Source organism: Anguilla anguilla, chromosome 2 (assembly GCF_013347855.1).
Source record: "Anguilla anguilla isolate fAngAng1 chromosome 2, fAngAng1.pri, whole genome shotgun sequence".
NCBI classification, from domain to species: domain Eukaryota; kingdom Metazoa; phylum Chordata; class Actinopteri; order Anguilliformes; family Anguillidae; genus Anguilla; species Anguilla anguilla.
In genome coordinates, this window is record NC_049202.1 from 53826345 (window position 1) to 53850835 (window position 24491).

The following is a 24491-nucleotide window of genomic DNA, read 5'->3' on the forward strand; positions in this document are numbered from 1 at the left end:
CCGCGATTCCGTCCGTGATTCTGTTATCACAGAAACTATAGGGCCCTACCTTAATGCTGCCATCAGTCTGTCGGGGGAAACCCTGAATGATCTTGTATGTATGTTACATTTGTTTGGATTTGTTTTATGATAAAAGTGCTTCTAATTCAACTGAGCTCTTACACTCAAAGAAAGTTTGAGGAAAGCAAGAGTTCACATGAGTCTCTCCTTCCAACTCATAAACACTGTATGCCACTGGGTCCCTTTCAGCAGCCTCAAAGTATAGCTTACCGATTTTATCCAAAGGTGAAACACTTTAAATAAAATTAAAATTTTAAATAAATAAAAGAAAATGAAAAGTGATCATCAGCATTTTGTTTACAACATTTCACACGTTTATGGATTCTGCATGGCTTGAACCGTGTCCAGACTTTCACAAAACTCAAATGCTGCCAAATCCCATAATCCTGCTCTCTCTACAACTCCACTGTAAAATTACTGTTCCCTGGGTCTCATTTCTTCCAGAACTTTCCAAGACCCTTAAATTACCTGAAACAGCAAAAAAGTATCTACACCATTATAGATGCAAGGATGAAAAATGTTCCTTGCCTGGCAATTCTGAAACTATCCAAAGGGGTTTACAGTACCGTATACTGTCTAGGTAGTTTGCTGTCATTTTAATATATCTATACGGCCTCTAGAACTGTGAGAGAAACTATAAAATTATCAAAAGTGGGGGCTGGGGTATCTAACAACAATACTAGCTCGCTGCATTCTATTAAGGTTTGCCATCGTACAAGAAGCTACACTGCACACTAAAATGTCCAAATGAAAGGCTCTTACTTTAATTAAGGGTTACATTTTTGTGTCATTGTTCAGCCAATAATTATGGCTCCTATTTCTTCAGACAGTGTGAAGGGATGCATGTAACTGTCTCAGTAGCATAGGGTGGTTATCACCTCAGCTGGCTTCTCTGGAAAAACAGCTGCATGTCATACACAATGCACATAAATAACATTTCAATGTTAGTGAGAAAATAATTGACCTAAAACCATACCTTTTGGGACCACACATCCCTTTCCATCAATTTGAATATTCTTTATTTTTAACAAATAGAAAAATAGAAATGGTCATGTCAATAGAAATGATCATGTCAGATGTCAACCTTGCATCAAAATGTTTCATGACTTTTTCATACTCCTGAACAAAAAGGATAATGTAGTCATCTGGAAAGGTACAGTGCAGTCCGTAAGTATTTGGACAGTGACACAATATTTCTTATTCTTGCTAAAGCACAGGCATCAATAATTTGGTATGCAGAACATTTTTAAGGAATTGTATTTTTACAGCTGTATAGTGCATACTTTATTCATGTAACATTTTGAATGGAAAGATTTTTCATGACATTAAAAAACACCAATATCCCTCTTTAAAGGGATGTGTCCGAACTGAGCACACCTCTGCAAACTAGAAGGATCCTAAAGGCATGTAATGCAACTTAAAATATTATTATGATGAAATAACCTTAAGAGGACTGTTCTACAGGATACTACTGCAGTAAAAAGTCTGCAGACTAACTGTATGCAACCTACAGTTAAGTATAGATCACCAATTACTGTGCTGTTATTTTGTACTGCTCGCCTAACCTAACCCTTCAGTGTCAAGCCGTAGAGATACAAAGTGCTGACAGACAATGCAGTTTTGTCAATCCCACCCAGGTGATGGGTCATCATTGGTCCATTAACCATGAAGTCGTAGATACCAAATTTCCTAGGGGTTCACATTTAAATCTTCCAGACTTTCACAGACACACAGACAGGCACAGCAGGGAAAGTTCAGAGCAGCCTGAACAACACAAAAGAATTCTGATGTAGCCTGAGGGTCATTCCATCACATCATGCAGCTCATTAAATAGTGACACGCATACAGTAGTCCTGGCTAATGGCTACTCATAATGCATATACCCCTTGCTGCAGTACTGTTAACAAACGAACCTGGCTGCCACTATACGGGGCTAATGGATACAAAAAAGGTTGTGGAATGGAAAAACTGGGTTTATCAGTTTGCAAGGATAAATACTTAATAACTGGTGCATTTATCTACATATCTCTTGTTGGATTTAGCTACTCAGCTACACTGTCTATGGTGAAGTTGAGCTACAATATCTGGAATGTGCAAATACATTTAAAGGAGAAAAATAAAATGCCCAGTACATTATGCTCCCAATTAATAGTTAATCACTGATGAGCCAGCCATGTAGAGAAATGGTTTTAAAAACCTTAGGAACTCAAGGCACGTAGTCCAACTAGGTGGCCAGATAGAATTTAGCATATGTATTAGGCAGGTAGGTATGCCTAATACATCTTTAAGAGGTAACTAAGGAGGTTATAATAATGATGTAATTTTAACACAGAAATGTTTCTGAGATCAAGTATGTGAGTAAAAACCAGTTGTGAAGTCATCCCTTCCGGGTAATCTTAGGAATGTCATGGCCAGTCCAACTCAAATACAGCAGGTACAGCATGGGAGTCAGGAGCTTGCCAAAGATAGGAAGCCAGTCATTTGCCACACATACTGTACATACAGTCTACAAAAAGGGACCAATACAGGGCAGTGAATGTAAACAACTGTGAGAGGAAACTGGAATGATGAGAGCGACTTTGCTAAAACTTGCAAACCCCACATATGGCTATATTTTATAAAACATATTTAGCCAATTAGCAATAACAAAAAAAATCCTACCTAAGTAGTTGGCAAGTGCAAATGGCTGTGTGGTTTGCTGACCCAAGATGAATGAATCCAGTGTACTGTACACAGACCATTGGATTAACATTGAAATATACTGTTGGTATGGAGCCAGGTCTGTACTAGGGCTGGGACCATTTACTTCAGTAAACAAGTAGGGGAGAGCAGGGAAATACTTGTTTTCATATTTGGCTCAATTCCAAAAATATTACTAGAGCTAGATTAATCATTTTTTATTACAAACAATCTACATCCCTTGACTATTATTACACATCATAATGAAATTTCTGGGACATACCATTCACTAGCAATCTGAACTAAAGATATATGTATGATGCTTGTTATCATGTTATTAACTACATGCCTATACCAGGCTTGGGTGACACAACCCCAAAACCAGTGTGCCAACCAACCCCACTCAAATTGGGACCCTGTGATAATATTATGTTACCCAGCTAACATCACTCATTACAGACTTTCAAATCTTTCCTCTACGAACCACTCGGTCCCTGCCCATTTTCCACCGTGGTCAGAAAGCGCATCTCTTCAGACTGTACCTGGATAAACTCCATCACTGCTCTACAGAGTAGTCCCAATCTAGGATCACACTTATCATATTTATCCTTTTATCGTGATCCTCTAGCACTTTCATATTACTTGTATCTTCATCCAGTACTTATTAGGGGTCCAAGCAGCGAAGCTGGTGGAACCCTATTGTATCTGTTAGGATTATTATTATTAGGGGTCCAAGCAGTGAAGCTGGTGGAACCCTATTGTATCTGTTAGGATTATTAGGGGTCCAAGCAACGAAGCTGGTGGAACCCTATTGTATTTGATAGGATTATTATTATTCTTATTTTTCTCCGCTAAAAGTGTCTGAGACTCAGCAACCATAAGTCCTAGAGCAACCAAATTTGGTAGGTGGGTTCCTATGACCCCCCACTACTCAGGCACTACAAATCACCTATGTCGGCCAGATGGTGGCGCTATAACAAAGGGTCATGCGTAAAAGGCCATAACTCCCACACCATGAGTTAGATCAACACAAAACTTCATTGACCTATGCATCTGAACGTGCTCTACAACTTTGCTATTGGGACCACCTATGTCCGCCATATTGTTTGCCCGCCATTTTGACTTTTTCGTTGGGGCGTGGAAGCTTTCTCCGCTAAAATGTCTGAGGCTCAGCAACCATAAGTCCTACAGCAACCAAAAATGGTAGGTGGGTTCCTATGCCCCCCCACTACTCAGGCACTACAAATCACCTATGTCGGCCAGATGGTGGCGCTATAACAAAGGGTCATGCGTAAAAAGCCATAACTCCCACACCATAAGTTAGATCAACACAAATTTTAATTTTTTAAATATATTTAATATATTTTTCTATTGTTTAGTGTTGTAACACTGTAGGCCTATGCTTATTAATATGTTGAAGAGGCTTCAACTTAAAAGTTGTTAATAAACCAGGTTGTTAATAAACCATGAATTCGAAAATGAGGTCAACCCTTGTGGACATTACGTTTCTGATCTATTAAGGTAATTTCAGTATTGTTAGGTACCGAGTATCGAATCAGCATTGTTTAAGTTTCAAGTATCATTTCAGTATTGAGTATCGTGATACTAAACCTGGAATCAGTATGAAAGTCAAAATTTTGGTATCGTGACAACACTAGTGTGACGCCTTTTTTAGTTGCGGCGCAGAAACACTGCAGCTGTACATACACGTCGGGCCATCTAAGTGTTACGACATGCCATCTAAGTGTTACAACATAGTAAAGGCCTTTACGGGAAGCGGCCAGGACACATCCATGGTGATGCAACTAAGTCATCAGACAGAATGTCTTAGCACAAATTTGGCCATAAGTCATCAATATTTTACTACATCAGACACATATTCTAATCCATTGCTCATCATGATATTCAGTAGATATGTTGGGTGAAGGTATATGATCATGAGGACAAAGCCATTTTAAAATCGCTCCATAGGGGGCACGATAGTGCCAATGGTTGGACCCCTCCCAACGCCGCTTGCGGCTTTAATTTTACAGTTGGATCCGTATCTTGATGTTGTAGGTCTATCATACTGCATCTTGTCGTCACGTCTCATTCTAGTGTGACTTGTCATAACTTTCTGACCTAGCCCATGCTTACTGTGTGAACTGGACTTGATGTTCATGGCCATAGATAACAGTTACATAATGAGTATTGTACCTTATCGGGTCTGGGATTTGTAGTTTCCCAGTGACCTTCGGTATGTACTTATTGTACGTCACTTTGGTTAAAAGTGTCTGCCAAATAAATGTAATGCAATGTAACATCAAAATGTAGCAGATTCCTATCTCTGCTAACTGGAAGTAAAACATTTCCAATATTTCTAACACGGTTTTATGATACATTTAGTGTGAAGACCTTGTTTTTTTTTTGGTAACTTTTGATACTACGCAACTGAAATGTCTTCCTCACAATATTTTCCTTGTTTTAACATGATACATAACTGCAGTTCAAGAAAACAATCATTTTGACATTTATATTTGACATTTTATAGTCTGTGACTGTCAGAGGACCAGAAAATATTGTGTGTGTAAATTTGCATTTTTCTAGTTGTGTTACAGAAAAGACTCACATCTTCAGAACATGACTTGTGCCTTGTGGTTATTTATCCATATAGCAGAAGTGCAAAAGGGTACACCAAACTAAATGCAACAACCTGAGCAATCCCCATACTGTACTAAGCAATATTTTTGCTTATGGGTATTTGGAGCAAGGATAAGCACAAAACAAGGACAAATACACTGTTCACCCTACGCATTTATATTTTATGACTTAGAAGTGTATGCAGTATATATAGAACATGAACATCACATGCATATGAATGATACATTCAAGTACGCAATATATGAACAAGAACTGAGGATCAGCTGTAGTTTTTCTTTCCTTTTCTCTTACTGGTGCAAGTTTATTGGAAAGATATGTTCATACATACAGGAACAAGGATGTAATGAGTAACCAGTAATGAGGGGAAGAGAATCATTGCCCCATGCCGTATTATTGCACATATCCGTTTTTAAATTGATCATTTGTTCATTTTCTGTGTTCATATTAAAGTAATTCAGTTGCCTTTTGGGTGATTATTTTATTGCTTGTCTGTGCTACTCATTAAAATCCATGTATCCCTTTTACTGCCTTTCAGTGGCTCTCCAGGAGCTCAGTCTGCTGATCACTGTGGACAAAACAACTTGGATTAATGTGATTCTTTTTTTTTTAACTAAGTTGCACATGCACTATAGGCTACTTAACGAATTTTTTAAACCTGAAATGGCCTGATCACTGCTTGTTCTTTACCCTAATATACTGTATCAGTTTATTGTATTGACTCCACTTCCTGAATTTGTATTCTTATTATTGTATTGATCAGTACTATTCAAATTTATCATTTCATTGAAAATTACTTTTGTTCATTTTCTTCTTCCGTCTTACCTTTTACTCTTTGCACTGTTTGTCTAGTGTAGCTCACGAGTGGTGGAACCTTCCATATTATGTTAAAACTGCAGGGTGCACCTTTTCACCGTTGTGGCAACGGATGCAAATTGCAGCCACATTCAAATGAAAATCAGAATACAACAGGCATGACTGACATATTGGGGAAAGAGTGAAGGACATATGCAGATTATGCACATTAACCTGTCAGAGTGTATCTTCCTGAAGTTGCCAGGAAGAAAGCAATGGATTTAGAAAATATATATACCAATTGCTGCACAATTTAATATGCTACCTGAATAACTTTGCATCTATGGATGTGGATGAGGTATTAACCGCATGGCTAGATAACTAGCTGACAACCGAGAACCACAGCTAAATAAACTATATTGTTTTACTACCTAGCAGGTAATTTAGCCTACCTGCAACCAATACCTAATCTCATCCAAAAATAATTTTTAAATTTATTTTTCATCTACATTTCTAGCAACAAATTTTAAACAAACAGAATACACTGATATTTAGCTCTCAAGTAGACACATGACCAGCTTGGAGCTTTCTTTCAATCCCTTTAGCTCCCTAAGTTCTTGCCATCTTCATACCAATGTTGACTCTTGTCTTGAAATGCACTCTGTCTGATGGCCTTTCATTACTTCTGATTGGCAGTGACATTGTGATCGTACTATACCACATTAGGGCCAGCACAATTTTAGATGCTTTGGGCACACACCAAAATTACTCACTCACAATGATTTAATTTTGTTTGTCAACAATGAATAGGCCTGTACAGGGCAAATAAAAATGTGAATTTACAGGACATGAACACAATCAGTTTGCTGCTGAATTTCTCAATTTCTCTCATGGAATCACATTCTCGGTTAGCTGCAGATTTATCATGGTCATTTAGCATTATTAGACTGAATGAAGTTGTATACTCCAGCTTTCATAAGGTCTTAAAATGTTAATGACAATATAAATAAAAAGCCTTTTTTAGTTAATAGCACTGTCAACAATTTTCACCCTTCTGAATAATTAATTCACAATCCCCTCTACTGCACTGACTGCAGTATATTTGATCCTTATCCTCAATAAAATATTAGTATGGTAAAACTACGGCCACTTCATTACAAACTAGAGACTGATTTATGGTTTTAACATTAGATGAGTTTATTTAACAATGTCATTCTGCCACTGAATATTTGTGAATCTTTTAGCAGTGGCTAAATGCAGCATCATTAAATTCTAAGTAGTTTTAAATTATCAAATCTAAGAACCTGAGGCCTCCTGTTTTGATGTGAATCACAATTAATCCTTTATAGGAACTGTTATTTATTGCCAGACCCAGTGAGATATGGATGAGATGCATTGCGATTTGTCTGCTCCATCTCACTGATTGTAAATTAGTGGCAGTGTTGTTAACCAGTTCCTGCATACTGCGGGGGGAGTGATGCAGACAAATGTGTTTGAGTGGAAGCTTGTTTAAGGGTCCTGGTCCAGTGGCCCTCTGTAAACTGTGTGCCCACGCCTGAATGACTCACTCTCTCGAGCTGGCTGAATCATTTCTGACTTGACCCATAGAAGTGTGAGCCTAGTCTGTCCTCCAATAACCCATTGCATCTGGAAGTATTAGAACAAGGTCCTAGGGACCAGGGGCTCAGAGTCCCATTATTCCTTTTATAACAAACTAATACAGAAAGGGCCACCTGTGGCTGTTCTTTAGAAGACTAGGGTATGAGAAAATAAAATGGGACATAAAGTAATTCATCTACTTTTTAAGGCTAATATTGCCTTGTTAATATATGCCTGGTACAGTGGCCTAGGCAGTACTTTTCCTGGGGTTCACTTACTTCGAGCAGCCCTTTATTGGGAATTACAATTGTAATTTTAGGATGCACTATCACGACTGGACACCTGTGAATGTGTTTTAACACGCCATGTTTTCATGTTTTCAGTGTATGGCCTGGACACATTAAAACTTGTCCTTCAAGTAGCAATCTCGAAGATTTCCATTTCGTTCTCTTTGGCAGTACCAATGGCGAGAAGCGGTAATTGCAGATGTGTTTTTGGACCTCACTTCCCAACTTCCAAACAGTGTCGCCTGTGTGTGACGTCAGTCAGTTGGCACCTGGACCACGGTAAATATAACACTTACAATTTACTGAATTAAAAATGGTTGTTATAAAAGTAACGTTATGTACTTTGTCATTGTCTAACATTAGGCTAACTTAAGCTGTCTTTACACTGCCAAGCCGGGTTAAAACGCTGTAGCTGACCTGGGGTAGAATTAGTGATAATCAATTTCCACAGACGTTCTTTGTCCACCTTTTGCCCGGTATGAACATCTTTACACTGCAGAGAAGAATCCGCGGGATACACTGTGGCTCGAGCAATTATGTATCTTGTGCACAATAAACACTGTCTTTCTCGTGAATGATTGTTGTGTGATATTTTTGAAACAACTGCCTTGCAAAATGTTACCCCTGGTGTTTCTGGTTTTGCTAGCTAAATTGTTCGAGAATAAAGCTGAGCTGGGTGTTAAATTAGCAACCAGAACAAGAAGAATAAAACAAAAACAAAGGCGATTTCATCAAAAAAAGTTGCATCCAGTCTCGTTGCAAATCATTGATCTGAACTGGCCTTTATTTAGCTACATTGCAGCGTTGCATTTGAGAGACGTTTGCGAGGTCGGTACCGGTCGGTAGCATTAGCTACCATTTTTTCTAATTGTTAGCTGACATTAGATTATGTTAATTACATTAGCTAGCTGGCTAACACAACGTTACCTGATATGAGAGATGGTTACTGTGCACAACGTTGTCTAAACTAATGTTGCCTTTCTTGACATGGTCCGGTAGCTAGCGTTAGCTGTGCAAATAGCTATGTCATTTAGTAACGTTACATTGTCATCAAATGTAATATGAAATCTACATCAACAAATAATGTGACCTTTCATGTTACACAAAAAACTTTTTATGGTTCCATAACGCTAGCAGACACCGGAAAAAAACAGTAGCCTAAGCCGCTCATACTCACAAGTGAGTTGAAGAGCGAGCCTGTTGCGTTAGCTTTGCCTACCCTCTCTGGCGGACCAACCACTGATGGGTGATGGAAAACGCGTCACTAACTGTGTGCCGCTTGCGATTTTTTCCCAGGAATGTCGCCACAGACACCCAGTTCTTTAATCATTAATTATAATAATAATAACAATATAAATTTATATAATAATAGGCTCAATCACCATTGTGTTACCTAATTCAGCGATATATAGTGCCTTAACAGACATTAATTTTAATGAAAATTCTCGAGATTGCCACTTTAACATTAGTTCACAATAAAACCCTTTATTTTTGTCCTCCCAAACAGTTCAACTAGCTCAGCAAATACCAGAAGTCATGCAATATCTACAATGAAAAAAGTAGCCTATCACTGAGTAGTAGTCTAAATGAAATATGCCTATTGATGACTCTGCGATTATATCCATAAACACCATTTGCTATGCACATCTACCAAGATATGGTTTACTCACACATTGTGCACAGATATATTATGCATTTGTAAACATATTTATTCATGTCCTAACTGATAAAATGGAGAGAAATGTATACGCTGCCAAAAACGTAAGTACTTCAAGATATGAAGAACTGAAGCCTTTTCTAAGATGTAAGCACAAAAAGGATTTAGGAAGAGCAGTAAGAACAACTACAGGAACAACACATGAGCAGCCATAGCAAAAGTACATCAAGTTCACAGCAGCAAACACTGAGTGCTTGACACTACTCCACCACACTATGTTAGATTTCACTCCAGAGCAAGGAACCTGTGGGTCAGTCTATCCACCACTGGGTTTGGGGGAGGGAGGCAATGAAGAACAGAAGTGAGTTTGGGGACATACCTTTGGCAAGCCATAGCGGCAGTGTTTTTTCCACATAAATAATCATTCATTTGCTTTTACACAGGACTCCAGCCAACTCACTTTCCTGTTTGAATCTAATGTTTTAACATGTTACACTGTTGTCTATACTGCCAAAATCAGCTCAGTCCTTTTAAACAGAGCTTGCAACATACATATATATTTAAGAAGTAATAAATTAGTGAGATAAACAGAATAATGTGAAAAACACAGCTTGTGGACTCCTGAATGGATCAGTCAGGTAAGGCATTCACAACGAGCACATTCTGAGAAATACAGCTCTAAGTCTGAGCCACAACTATGTTGTTATCTAACTATCTGGGAGCCCACAGTGGAGGGACATAGCTGGCCAAGATTCATTGTGGGTACCGCAACATTAGTGTCTCTTGATGATGTGCCTGGTGCCCACAGGCAACCATTTTGTCATCAGTATTTTTTTTTGAAAATTATTTTATTCTGTTTACCTCAATGTCCCAAAAAAGAGAGGGATACCATTAACAAATTACCTTTCTTAGAAGGTGAAAATATTCCCAAGCCAAGAACTAATTAAGCATGTGACTCTTTCAACATTATTATTGGGGACCAAAAAAGGTAAATGAGTACGGCACACTGTGTCTTTGCTTTAAAAATTACACCTTGTCAGCAGATTCTTAGCAGCAGAACAGAGGTGTCACTGAGGAAGTATCTGTTTCCTATTATTCAGTAATAAATTTAATTACACCCCATTCATCACCAACACACTGTCAAAACCTAGGGCAGCACTTGTTTGGTAAAATTTGCTGTGAAATCTCTTGTTATTCTATTTGTTGTTGGTGTTGCTTGCCATACAATATTGTTTTCTCTCCTTCTTGTGTATGCTTATTTCAGCGTTATTGTGATTAGACAGGACAGAGAATGTTTTGATGGGACCTGCAGCCATTTCAATGTCTGAAATGGATCTTTGCACACTCACTAAGTGACAGTTGTTGCCCTTTTGAACATAAAGAGAACATATGGTCCCTAATGACAGAGTGACAGCATTCTCGATTAAATGCACAGAGTTAATTATTGTTTTAAACCACAGTGAAACAGCTGAATCAGTGCTCTACTCATCTATGCTGTTGTTAATTGAAGACACATTAATTAAAGGGAGATTACTGTGTTTACCAAATGTGCCTGTTTTTCTGCTGCAGCTATGGCACAGGCCCTAAACTATTTTAGACTTCAAGACATTCTTTTCTCAGTCAACTTTGGGGGAGTTGGGCATTCTACATTCAAATGTTAAAATGAATGTCTTTGCTATACAATATAGCTATACTATATAAATTTACCAAGCATAACTATTAAGACATACATTTTAAATTCCAAATCAAATTTATTGGTCAACTTCAATAATCAATTGCACATAATTTATTGGACAACTGTATTTATGATTCATTTACAACAATAAAATACCACTATATACCAAGGACGAACATATTCAATTTCAGGGTCATCATAAAGCTTTCTTTTTGATGCAAATTCCAGTTCAAATTTGGCAAGAATTCCCCCAAAAATGCACAAGCTAAAAACATCATTTAAATGCTTAATTTGTGTCACAAAGAGACTCACGGGGGAGTTTACAGTGTTTACGCAATTAGGGACAAATAAGTTACTCCAGCAGTCCATCCATGTTTGAGTTGATTGACAATTATTAAGGCAGGGTATTTGTCACAGAATTCACGGGTGTCAAGGATTTTCCTGTTGTTTTGGCTGTTCCATGACTTTCCCCATTTATTTATTTATTTATTTATTTATTTATTTATTTACCATTTCCATGATTTCCTCCATTTTTAGTGTTTTCCGTGATGTTTTGCAGTTTTGGATGTTACCCTTAACGTAGCCTACGGTGTTATTTGTATAGGTGTATGCATTTTAACAATACTGCCAAACCCTGGGTGAAACAAAGTGCACAAATTATACATATGCTGGAATTCACTGGTCTCAAGATTCCCATCCTTATCAGCTGTGTCAATCAGATGTTTGACAGCTCGTCAACAATGTTGATGCCCAGTGCTCCTTGCCATGTGACAGTAAAACCGCGTTTCCACCAAAAGTACCCGGAACCAGGAACTACTTTTCAAGGAACTAAAAGGTTCTTTCAGCCCATTGTTGTCTGCGTTTCCACCGCGGTCTAAAGTCCCGCGAAGATTAGGCAAATTAGCCCACTGACGTATGAAAAAGCGACATTGTCGTCCGTCCATCTGTCCTATGATTTCTTCTGTAACCCCATACTACCACCGAAGTAGCCTACATTATTTTCTAATAACCGGGACAGCGCTGAGGGGTTTATTCCACTTATATACAACGGGTTACCAACAATGACTATATATGGTTACTTTTGTATTTATTGATTTTTATCGATTTAATCACCTGAAATTGAAATATTCTTCCGCAGCCGTTTGGGCATATTTTACCATTGTCAAGCAAAACTGTCATTGGTAGTTGAACTTGGACCGTTGTTATGCAACAAATAGGATACAACAGGCCAATAGTCAGATTGTAACTGTTTTATATATCCTCTCAAACACATTCATTATGTTTTTATGCGAACATTCACTTTCATGTCTTGACATCCGAGAATGCATTCACATTCCACAAATAACTGGAAACAACAGCAGAAAACATGCACACGTTGTAAACAATTTGCTGTTGAATTGATTACTTTCTCATCGTCAATTCCATATAGGCTAATCGCAAAATGACAAGAATAGAACGAAAACTCGGACTTGCGTGAAAATTTAAATTAGCAGTGGTACAGCCACCGTTTGCTTTCCTTCAAAGTTACTGCTAGCCGAGTAGTGAAGTGTGCCCTCCAGATGCGAACCATGCACCATAAATTAGTCCATATTCTTTCTGGTCTTTTTGTGGAATTGAAGAATGGCAGAATAAAATTACGGCAGTCTGAAAAAGCAAAAGGGACGATTACTAGAATTAACCTGTTATTTTACCCTGACAAAAAGTGCGGAAGGTGATTTCCAGTTTGCTTTTACTGTATCACCAATGTAAATTACGCAGAACTACCGCATACCTCACATAACTGTATCAAACGTTTTGAGTCAATTACAACGGGCTAACAAAGAAAATCCGGATTAAACCATTTGAATGTTTTGGTACGTAATATGCTGTCCCAGCACAAATACTTAGCATTTTATAAAACGAATACTAAAGCAAGAAAAGAACAGAAGAGCACATGTTATAATTAGTGACAGAGTGTAGCACAGTGGGTAAGGAACTGGGCTTGTAACCGAAAGGTCGCAGGTTCGATTCCTGGGTAGGACACTGCCGTTGTACCCTTGAGCAAGGTACTTAACCGAAATTGCTTCAGTATGTATCCAGCTGTATAAATGGATACAATGTAAAAATGCTATGTAAAAGTTGTGTAAGTCGCTCTGGATAAGAGCGTCTGCTAAATGCCTGTAATGTAATGTAATGTAACGTTGGCAGGCTATAACCAAAAGTAGGCTACTGCACCGCATAACATACAAGTTTGATTTCAAGTTATTATGAAAATAAATCGGTTTGCGGCTGCAGATTTTTAAAAATAAAACACTGCAAGTAGTCGACCAATCAGAAATTTTCAGCGCTTGCGCCCCACCCCAAAGGTTCCGGTACTTTTGGAAAGTACTACCCCCCGAGCAGGGACTTTTTTGGGGGTAAAATAAAGTCCCTGGAACTTAATTTAAACCCTAGTTCCTGCGGTTGAAACGCACTGAGTTCCTCAAAAGGTTCCTAGTTCCGGGGTAAAGTTCCTGCGGTGGAAACGCGGCTTAACATGCAGTGGCAAAAGGGGCTCCATCAAAAACCAAACCTAGCAATGTACATGTTGAATACCAACACTATGAAAGCACCTTTTTGCAATAAAGGTAGGCCAGAAAATAAGTTTATCTTGTATATATGAGTTATTATCTCGTATGTATTTTAATACTATTTCAATTTTAGTGTTTGTGTTTGATTAGGCCAGACAGTTTTTGTGATGAAAGATATTTTATTTTTTTAAAGATAAGTTTCTGAAAACCTGCTGGCTTTACAATGGCTAATACAGAGGCATTGACATGTTTGTGCAAGAAAGTAGTACATGGAACTTCAAAGCAGCTTGTAAGCAATATTATGCCACCAGATTTTACGTGTAACTGATAATTGTTTGGTTAAACACTGTGCTGAGGTGCATGAATAAGCCCCCATGGTTGAATCCAGACTGTGCCAGTGCCGACTGCAGCCAGTAGCTCCACAGGGCAATGTACCTATTGTGTTGCCTAAGGTATGGGAGGGTTCAGTCGGTTAGAGGTCAATGTTTCATCACTCTTTAGCAACACCCGCTGGTTGATTTGGCACCCGAGGACTGCGTGTCAAATGTGAAAGAGGTCTTCCTCTGACTTTGCTCTGTTCTAGCTTAGCAGTAGTCTGCAGCATGTAAAGAAACAGCTGGCAACACTATGTGCTTCAGAGGAGACCACAAACCATGAGCAGAGTCAAGCCAAGGGATCAGATCCAGATACTCCCAGATTCCTAGAATTTCAAGAGCCTGTCTTGAGGCTTGTGAGGCTAAATTAGATGAGTCATTTCCCAACTGAAAGTGCAGTCAGATAATATGCTTACCCTATCCAAAGAATATATTAAAAATAGTAATAATTGGCATGCAGATGTTTGCCTACCCTCTCAAAGCAGTGACATAAAAGAACTGTGCAAATTAGCATCAGGTTCTTACCGTGCTGCCAGACCACTTAGATTCAAGGGGGGAACTCAGAAGCCAGCTGCTTTAGCAAAAGAGTGAGAATGGAGGAGAGAATTACGAAGTCACTGCAATCATCCAGCAAGGGACAAGCTTTCTTAGAGTGTGAGAAAAACTGCAAGCAGGAAGCATTTGTCACATTCCATTTTAAGGAACCAATTACAAACCAAAAAGACAAAAAAAACAGGGTCAAGTTTAAGGCCTTGGAAAGAATTAGAAGAGTGGTCATGCTATTCCAGGCTACTCCCCCCATTTCTTTTTTTTCTCTCTCAAAAAAAGGCCAGTGAGAAAAACATGTTCTCATTGGCATGTTGTGGTTCCCTGTCTTTCTTTGGAAGTTTTTAAAATGTCTGTTTTTGCTTCCCCAGATGTGGGGGTCATCAGCCACATTCCCAGATGTAAAGAAGTCCCTTTCTCATGGATTCTGAGGCACATAATGGCCTAGACTGTGAGCTTGTGAGGATACTCTCCAAGGCAACAAAGCCTCTTCTGTTTTGCCTGTAGCCCCTCCAGTTTGTGTTAATTGCATTGACCTTGTCTGTCTTCCAGCCCTTCTGCACGCTTCCCTCATTAACACCAGCACACAGTACATGCTATATATGTTGTGACTCCAGGATATTGTCTGACCCTAGTGTGTCTAGTTTGTCTATCAGACACATGTTAAACAAGAGGAAAAAAATCTGGGCAGGAAGCAGCCATATCGCTTCAGACTGGACCCCATAGTCTAGACACTGGAGCTTTGAGCCAGAGCTCGGTCGACTATGTCAGGGAGTACGCAACATTGGGGCACATTGGCTTCCTCTCACCAGAGGTAGGATGGAGTTAAGTCAGCCAGGATACCTTGGGTTACTGCTGCAATAGTTTCTCCCAATGTCACGCCCACAGGCTACAAGCTGCTGTCAGTAAGAAACACCCTTCTCCTCCAATCTGTGCTAACTATCCTGTCATGCTGTGTGGCCTGTATCATAAAAAAGAGTCAACAGTGAGTGCTTTGGGGGAGGACACACTCAGGGGGGGCACTTGCACGGGTGCCAGTGGTACAGTGATAATCAAAGAGACACAACTAGAGATACCAAATTGGGAAGAAAATATGGGGGAATATTGTAGGAAAAAGTAATTGCATCACTTCCTGTTCTACTATAGCAACAGTACTGGCAACCACTTTAGACAATCAGAAAACAAAATTAGCCTTGATAAATTTAATCTTTTGTTGTCAAATGACAATTTAGCTCAGAATTTTCTATGGTATACCTTCCCACCAAATTATCCTCTATTTGTTGCAGTAAAAATGTTACTCCGTGTCCTTGGATTCTTTTGCAATGCTCAGCGGTATCTGGAAGAATAAAAAAGGTTCCATTGTTCTTGTTTTTAGATGACTTTCTAGACATTTCTATGAACAGGAGCCAAATAAATAAAATATAATTAACTGCTTACCATCATGAAACTGTAGCATCTCTTAACAATCAGTGCACATTTTAGCACTGATTGATGTTGTATGTACTTTAATTTTGCATGCATGTCTACTGACTAAATTTATATAATAAACTGGACTTTTGAAATCCTATACAACTGAGGCTTGCTAGATTAACTTCATGATGAAAAATGAAGCTAGCAAGAATTTATTTCAGTAAAAATGAAACTGTGTATTTTCTGATTTATGTTTGGAAAGACATAAAAAGGTGGGGGATGGTGGTTATACCTACCTAACCTACAGCATAACTACAGTATGTCCACCATCACCCATAACGCATGGATATTTTCACACTTCATTATGTTTGGCTGGGTACATAGTGTGTGTAATTGAGAACGCGTGTGAAAGTCAGCAAGTGAAATGAATGTAGCGTTTCATGGCAACCAACAAAATATTACATCATAAATCAAACCACACAATCTGCCTGACAAATTGAATATGGGGCAGCGTCCTCATCTGGTATCCACACACAAAGACACAAAGATGCATCCAATAGTCCTAAAAAAGCAAAAGCTTTGGATCAATATACCTTTTTATAAAGCAACACGGCTCAGCTTCAAATTTAAAGCCTCAAACTGTTCATGTGTATCACAACAATGTTTTACAAAATCTATGTACGCATGAATTTCATTTCATTTAAATTATAAACAGGAGCACAGCCTATAAGAGCACAGTGAGGCCAGTCAAATTTGTACCTATAACATCGAAGGAAAACTGTTTCTGATAAGGTATACTGAACGGCAAATAATTTTAATGAATTATTTTGACCAGAGTCATCTGCGGCTACTATTTCAGAGATTTTAAAATAATTACTAACAAAAAACACTGAACAACATAATGTTTCGCAGTGAATAGAAAGAGTTCATTAGTATGTTTATTTCCCTCACCTCAGGTTTCAAGATCACCAAACTTTCATTTCTAACCTACGAACTGTATGCTGTGCATCATGTAAAAATAGAAACTAAAGCAAGAATACCACACCATAATGCTTTAGTTACTTAATGGCTGGTCATGCAATTACTTAATTAAATGGGCTGTGTAATTTCATCAGTTTAAAAAAAATAAAAATTATTTCTGCGGGTAAGGAACACATTTAATTTTGTCTTCACTGATTTAGATTTATCACAGCTCAAGCCAAGCAGTAAATGACATGCTTCCAATTCAACCAAGCAAACATACGACAATTAAATAAATACAATAATAATAAAACTATATATATATATATATATATATATATATATATATAATATATATATATATATATAGGTAGTATGCTATTAAGGTAATGCTATTGAATATTGAAGATGAAAAAAAAAAACAAATAAAAACTTACAAAGCAATGCAGACTGTCTATCCCATGTTTATATAAGCTACATGCTGTTTATCCCATGGAACATTGCTGAGATAGTTTGAGCCTGCATCAAGTAGCCACATTTAGGATAGTATCCAGTGGTGAATAACCTTTCAGCATCTCTAGTAGTCTTCAGTGATATGACATAGGCCTAGGTTTTCTGTCTTGCATATGCGGCTGTTTAGTGGCACCATCATGATGCAAAACAGCTTGAAAAACTAAATCTTTTTTATAAAATCAACTGACATAAGTGGTGCTTATGGTCCAATTCCACCCCAAATCTGTTATTCCCAAATCACAACTCTTCCTTTGCTTTGTAAGAAGCCTGTTGTGTGTGGGTCAATAACCAGCAAGCAGTTGCACAATAACCAGCAACCATGTTCAATTATATATAGCGGCTTCCATCTAATGAAATGTAAGTGACCTACACAGGGATCCTCACATTACTCACAACCAATGTTCAGAAGCCAAATGGACAATACATAGCAGCCATTTTGCAGATTCAGCTGAGGGGAAATTAGTTGGGTTAAGCCAATTAAACTGGGAATAATTATATGACTGATTGAAAACTTGGCCAGGATACAAGCAAACACCTGACAAAAACCACTTCCAACAATAACGAAGTGGTACAAAGTGATGAGCAAGCTGACCTGCCTCAACTGATTTCCAAGCAGTGCATTCCAGTCTTGTGAATATGGCAGATATGGCAGGCTTCCTATCTTAAGGTGTGAATCTGGGCAACCCTTTGCATAGAAAATTGATACACACTGAAGCATCTGGAGAGCCAGACAGGTTTCCTGCCAATGAAACACCTATGAACAATAATACATCACTTCTAGCATGTCCTATACTGTAGAGATTAGATAACACAAAATTGATCACATGCTATGATTAAGGATATGCTACTTTAGACTCAGACCCACCTGGCATCCCTGATGCCACCAAGGAAAAGGGACTTCCCTTGACAAACTCTGGCACAAATCAAAAGCAAAGTCTGTCAGATCAGCTATGGGAACTGCTCATTTGCCAGGACCTGTCTTAGCTGAACTCTTTGGCAAACTGGCATGCAGGACCAGTCTTCTGAAGTCTGGCCATTGAGTGGCACAGATGGCTGGGTTTGGCCATTAGCCAGCTGTCATAGAGTCAGAGCGCCCTCTATTCTAAGTACGTGCATAGATGGTGTACATTCTGCTTTAAATTTATTTTCATTTTTAAAAGTTCCCAATTTCCTCCATTCTCTAACAGAGCAGCCCTGTCTGCCCTACAGGGATGAGGGTAGGATGGTTTGCAGGTGAATTTTCCATAGGATCCACAAACAACAACTGTTGCCACTGTGTGTCTAGCATTTTTCAGCCATCACAAGATTATTCTTGACAGATTTCTCTCATTTTTCCCTCATGACAAGGTTGAGCAATACAGCCACAAAAGTAGGAGGCAGGGGGTGCTAAGAACATGTGTATTATGACAAGTCTCTATGAATAGTCATAGCACATATTATAAAACTGGTTTCTCTCATAGCATAGATTAACAGATCAAGGAAAAACTATGGTTTGCACTAAAAAAAACTAGTCAGTAACAGTGATGTACCAGAATGACCTTAATTGTCTTAGCTACACGCAGAACACTAACATGTATCACACTGAACATGCTGAATGAATTATCTGACAAAGCTGTGTACTTTACTGTAAGGTTCCCATATGTTCTGCTTTAAACAGAATCAGTATCAGTCCTGTATATCATCCCAATGCCTGCTGTCCTTAGTTTTCTGCCAATTAATGGGTCCACATCTACTGTGTTTCCCAGGGATGCTTAATGTGATCTCAGTGGACCAAGTGGATACTATACTCCAGTTTCCTAAATCTGTTAAAAAATAAATGCACTTTTCATGCAGTTGTATGAAAAAACTTACACGAAAGGTGCCATTTAATTTGTTTATTTATTATGGTATCACCATCCAGGAGTATCTATTGATCACCAGTTACCATTTTCTTAAGCCATCATTCCATGCCTACATCACCTGAGACCCTGTACCTCAATAGTTAACAATTGAGATGCTAACAGCTTAATTAACTCATGAACCACATTTGTATGGAAGTACCTGCTTCCGATACACTGTATGTCCCCCATACCCGCGTTTCCTACTTTGTGGCCACTACCTGTATATTGGGAAATAAACTGCTCGTACCTCATCGTGAGTATTGCAACCATTATTCATGTCGTCACAGTCTTCACTTTCCAGATGTGTACATATGCTTGGCTACATAACATAAATACACATGAAAGAGATTGCCCCAATACCTTGGCTTTAACTTGTCAGAATAGAAGTGAGATCAAAGCCTCAAAATATAAGTGAAATTCAACTGGTAAATCATGCATTAAATTACCTATTTCCCTTGTTCTCCTCTACAGCATTATCAGATTGGTCAGCATGCAAACACATTCATGCTGACCAATCTGATAATGCTGTAGAAAAGAAAAAGGGAAATAGGTAATTTAATTATTTAGAGCTGATAGCAGGAAAGCTTTTGTATGCTTTAAATCAGTTATTCTGTCTGTCTAACCAACTGCAGCTAAACCTTAGAGACCAGTTGCTGCATCCAGTGCTTGGAATTGGTGGAAATAACACAACAGTTGTGAGGAATGAAACGTATTGAAGGAGTTGTTCCAATAAAATAAGTGTCCAGAGAAGAAACATTCACCTCCATGGTGCTTGCCATTGTTTGCTTTTTTAGTGCTGAGTATCCCTGAAAACTCAATACGTTTCAGTCCTCAAACGCACAACTATTATGTTATTTCCACCAATTCCAAACACTGGATTCAGCAACAGGTCACTAAGTTTTAGCTGCAGTTGGTCAGACAGACAGTGACTGATTTAAAACAGACAAAAGCATTCCTGTCAGCTCTAAAAAATTCCTGTAAGAGGCATGGAACATATGGGACCCCACAAATTCCACTCTTCTATCAAACAATACAGTGGTTTTCTGCCATTTCGAGAACAAAGTATTGCAAACACAGCAACAAATCTAAGTGACTGTCTTTCTACTAAACATGGAACAAGATATGTCTTGAGCATGCGGAAAGTGAGGTTTACCACAAGATGAGACCAAAGTGCTCTGGAAGAGCTGATGTCTTGAAAAGGACACCAAACAAATGAACAAGCTTTAGAGTCAGGAACCTCCATTCCGAGCATGTGCTTGCTGCCTCTGCTCATACATTCCAGTCTCATAACATCGAAAATTTTGTCATTTTAGTAAGAGTGGTCATGTTACTATATACAATAGGATCATTATCTCCAATAAAATGTGTTTAAACAAATCTCCAAAATAGTTGAAGTTCTTTATGACTAGTAAAACAGGAAAAATCCATTCAATAAGTGCTGCATCAATGGGTGTTATTTGGCCAGCATGCTATAACTTTTTCTTGTAACTTTCCTGAAACTGCATATATGCTGTAGAAATAAATATAGTTTAAGCCTCCATTAAAGGTGCCAATATCAGCTAGTATGTATGCAAATTGCCAGTATATTATTACATTCACTGTGATCACTGTGATGAAAAATAATATGCAGTGAAAATATATTAAAAAATCAATTTTGGAAGAAATTTTTTATATACATATATACAAATATTTTTTTAAATGCATATTTAAAAGCATGGTATAATACATATACCATGCTATATGCATATTTGAGCTGGCAAGGGAAAATACATTTTCAAAAATCTACTGTGACCAAAGCATACAAAAGAAATGTCTTTTCACTTTTTTTAGTTGGTCGGCCATTTGTTGTAGAAATGGGATTACTTTCAAAATGGCAGTGATTGAATGAGCACATGTACATCAACATATGCAACCACAGAAGTTCAAATATCTGAACACTGGCACATCTGGACTGTTGTGTTGCATAACATATGACTTTTTTGTACTTTCCTCCCTATTGAAAATAATGGCAAGCAGGAACCTTGTGTAAGAGTGGAAGGGGCACTATTACCAATAACTTTTCTGATCTGGAAAATGTATGAATAGGGTGTGCATTATTATTGGCGTTTTCCAGTGGTCATTAAAGGGACAGTTCACTCAAAAATAAATAAGGCAATATTTCCACCTATCCGGAGTGTTATCTATCCATCCAGATAGTTAGATAGAGTTTTCTAGATATTCACTGCAGCTTACCCTGGTACAACGGACCTCAACAGAGCTGTTTGTGGTGCTTCAAGTCTCTTTCCAAAAATACACTACATGACCAAAGGTATGTGGACACCTGACATCCAAAATTATAGACATTAATATGGAGTTGGTACACCCTTTGCTACTATAACAACCTCAACTCTTCCGTGAAGGCTTTATGCTAGATGTTGGAGCATTGCTGCAGGGAGATTTGCTTCCATTCAGCCAAAACAGCATCAGTGAGGTCGGGCACTGATTGGGCAATTAGGCCTGGCTCGCAGTTGGCTTTCCAATTAACCCCAAAGTTGTTGGACAGGTTGACGTTAGGACTCTGCGCAAGCCAGTCAGGTTTTTCAACACCATTCTTGACAAAACCATTTCTATATGGAGCTCACTGTGTGTGTTGAAACAGGAAAGGGCCTTCCCAAAACTGTTGGGAAAGCACAGAATCATCTGAAATGTCATTGTATGCTGTAGCATTAAGATTTGCCTTGCCCCTGATCAAGGGTGTACAGAAGCTTTTGGCCATATAGTGTCTAATGACATGGTTACTCACGAACATTCACAGACCTTGTTGTGCATGGTTTCATCGAAAACTACTTTCTACTGAAGTACGCCAAATGTATACATCTGTGCAAAGTCTCAAAAATGACACTGATCAATCAAAACATTGAATATTAGCTACAAATTTTGTGACTGATCAGTTGCGTGCCCAAAGACAATTTCCTCACAATGCAACTTAGGCCTATGGCAGGTTTTCCTGGAATCGACAGCTAACGTGACCATGGCACTGCCCAAAAAGAGAAAGCTTGAACGTGGGGGACAGACAACCAAACATTAAAGTTTATTTTCCTGGGTTCATGATGTGCTAATATTTTGAAAATGTCAGAGGACTGTTAACAGTAATGCACAAGGTGCATAAAACCTTGGTGAAGCGGCAAAGTAATGCCAGATGTCCCTATTTTTTTCTCCAATAGGAATAAATGAACCCAACAACTCCCTGGCACTTCAATTTAATTTACTCCAATGCAATTTAAGCCTAATATATTTTTATTGAATGTTCTAAAAAATCTTATTTGTCACTGAAGTTTGTGATATTGTTAACAATGCTCTGTCCGTGGAGTCTTAATTATAATGTGGCATAGGTTACACACTCACAGAAAATTTTTATCCTGTTGATGCAGCAGATGAAGTCATCATCTCCTTGTAATCATGTTTTAAGTCTTGAATATACAGAGCAAACAAAAAAATTGCACACTGCCTGCTGTGCCATCTGAACAGCGTCAAAATATTCCATCCCGCGTGTTGCGTCTGTTCAGAGGTTTTTCAGTGCGTTCTACCACCAGGCCTGAAAAAGAATTACTAGAAACATTGGACTGAATCACAGCCTGCATTTGAAAACTGCAAATTGGTCATAAAAGACACAGTAGTATGCATACTAACACTGCTTCTTCTTGATGTCTTGCAGGAGATTTCATCATTTCCATGTAATCTACAAGACTTTATACGGTAGATTTTTTCTTCAGAAGTGCAAATGTCTTAAGATCAAAAAATATTTGATTGGGAAGTTTTGAGTAGTAGTGGAGTTACAATAAATGTAAACTTGTAATGGAAACCTGAATCAGGTGAGACAAGGCCATCATGCTGAAGGTATACTTTTCCTGTTAAAACCATACAATGCTCGCTAAACTGGTTACTTACCAGTCTGACCAAATGACTATATTAGAACTGATAACTTGCCACATTTCGACAAGAAACCCATACAATGTTAGTATTCTTAATCGTAACTAGACTTGAAAAGGAGCATGGGTCCTATTTATTAACAAAGGTAGTTTAAACATTTTCTTGACTAAGCAGTCCTTGCATTCTATGTAATCTTTCTGTGCAATCAATAGCCTACATTTCAGCTACCATTCTGCATTCTTATAAATTTTGTAATGAGGAAGTCCTCACGATGGGGAGAAATGGTTTAACTGGAATAACTCAGTACTGCCTGGTAATCTCCCGATGGCCTTTGTATAACACTTTTTACAAGTCCAAAATTGAATGCACTACAAAATCAATTTCAGTAATCATGGAGACTGAAATTCACTGAATAAAATTAGTCCCACTGACATGATTTTAATTTCCATATAGGCCAACGCTTTATATAAGAATGTCAGCAACATATGGGGAAGAACAGAGGTGTTTCCGCTGGACATGTGTGCACCTAATTCAGTGTATGTCTTTATTGGTCGGCCTATGTAGGCTACGTGCGTGTTTTTCCCACTAAACTGGTGGGAAATGTCATGTCATCGTGTCATCATGTTTCACTGAATCCAACTGACCCGCTGATGAAAGGACCTTAGATCAGGCAAGTGATGTCGTAGTTTCGCGCATCCAAATAGTTCAATATGCATTTAAAATCAGTACATTAGTAGTATTATTGCCATTTTATCTGAAATTAAATGTTGTCAAATGAAATAGAAAACCAAAACACCATCTGCAGTCCTTTAGTCTGTCTGTTCTCCCACCATAGCCTACTGTATTCCGACCCCTTGAGCTTTCGCTGTTTCAAAAAATAAAATAAAAAATGTCATAGGCTACTAACGTACCCAACCACATAGTGATAATGTAACACAGCAGACTTCAATAATCTTTGAGT

General features: G+C 38.3%; 1 protein-coding gene across 2 annotated transcripts in view; it reads right to left on the minus strand.

Moving 5' to 3' along the window:
- Positions 1-24491, minus strand: part of LOC118220557 (growth arrest-specific protein 7-like) — an 82088-nt gene that overhangs the window by 57043 nt on the left and 554 nt on the right. The window contains exon 1 of one of the 2 annotated variants that reach the window (XM_035404398.1): positions 14838-14920. The exons of the other annotated variant lie outside the window; for it this stretch is intronic. The gene's annotated coding sequence lies outside the window, so the exon portion shown is untranslated. Of the gene's footprint in view, positions 1-14837; positions 14921-24491 lie in introns of those variants that run through there. 2 annotated transcript variants of the gene reach the window in all.